Below are 1,790 nucleotides of genomic sequence, written 5' to 3'. Positions count from 1 at the left end.
TATTTTATTTTTTTTCTCTTTTTTTTAAGTTTTTCCTACCTCAATATTTGTTTTTGATTTTTAATATTCATATTTAAGATCTTTTAATTAGGTTGTTTCAACCTATTCATGTTCTCTCTAATAATCTCTTCTAACTCTTATTATTTTTCTCTATTTGGTTACAAATTTTCATCTTCTCTTCATGGTACACCTCTATAATAATCTCTCAATTCTTCCTCTCTATTCATGTATAATTTTGTGGTACACCTCTATGGTAATCTCTCTATTTTTTCTCTCTATTCATTTATAAATTTGTGGATGCTATTTGCATTTTTGTTTATTTGAGGTGTCATTCAATAAGACAAATCATGGTATGAGTTTTTGTTTATGTAAGTATAGTATTTCTTTTTTTAGTCAGAGACATTCACATTATAGTTGGAATTATGTAGGCATATGGATTTCTTTTTTTGTGGATAAAGTGTCATATGAATCATTAAAGAAACATTTTAACATTGTTTAAGCATAATATCTCTCTTAACCTCTCAATTCTTCCCTTCTATTCAGTTTTTTAGAGGTGATTTGCATTTTTGTTTATTTGAGGCGTCATTCAAGAAGAGAAATATGATATGAGTTTTTGTTAATATAAGTATATTATTTTCATCTTTTAATTGGAGACATTCACACTAAAATTGGAATTATACAAGCATATGAATCTCTCTATTAATCTCTCAATTCTTCCTCACTATTCAGTTATAATTTTGTGGAGGCGATTTGCGTTTTTGTTGATTTGAGGCGTCATTTAATAAGACAAATGATGTTATAAGTTTTTGCTTATGTAAGTATAATATTTCGTCTTTTAGTTAGAGAATTCACACTAAAGTTGGAATTATGTAGGCATATGAATTTTTTTTTTTTGTGGATAAAGTGACATATTAATCTTCGATGAAATAAGGTAACCTTGTTTAGCACAATAATCTCTTTTAATCTCTCAATTCTTCTTCTTTATTCAGTTTTTGTGGATATGATTTGTTTTTTTTATTGATTTGAGGCATCATTCAAGAAAACAAATATGATATGAGTTTTTGTTGATTTGATCGGTCTATTGTGATTTTTTTCTTCTTTAGCATTGAGCTAGAAAATTATTTTCTAATATTTTTTATTCTTAAAGAAGAAACCAAACATAATGAGGTGTTATCTTCTAAACATTAGAAACCCTTTTTTTCTTGGATTTTTGATTTTTTTTAAATATTTGGTATACATAAAAGATTTTTTCATCCCTATATTTAAAATATGAGATTCATCAGGATAAGGTTGTTTCATCCAAGAATGAAAATGAAAAGGTTGAAGGTTAAACTTTTTAAAATTATCAAAACAACATTATCCTAATCAATTTAATGTTTTAAATATATAGATGAAAAATTTAGATTTACTATCGTAATACTAATTTAGGTTTTATTCTTTTTCCCTATCACTTGATGTATTATTCATTTTTCAAACCCTTTTTTTTCAACAATTTATTTTTTCAGGTAATCTTTTATTTTCTCTGTTCATCAATTGATTTGTTCTTTCATTTTATAAACTTTATTATTCAATAAGATCATTTTTCAGGTTTACTATGAGAATACTAATTTAAGTATTATTCTTGACTTTTGTTGGGATTTTAGAGTTTATTTTATTTTATTTTTTTCTTCCATATTTTTCTTAAATTTTTTCAATGGGATTGGGGATTTGTTTTTGACAGCAGTTATAGAGTTTTGATGGCTATAACGGTTCAATAATTGAATTTTGAATATATGTATTAAAAAATATAT

The sequence above is a fragment of the Cynara cardunculus genome, assembly GCF_001531365.2.
Source record: "Cynara cardunculus var. scolymus isolate 2C chromosome LG 3, CcrdV1, whole genome shotgun sequence".
Taxonomy (NCBI): Eukaryota; Viridiplantae; Streptophyta; class Magnoliopsida; order Asterales; family Asteraceae; genus Cynara; species Cynara cardunculus.
Note: the sequence above shows the minus strand (reverse complement) of the source record.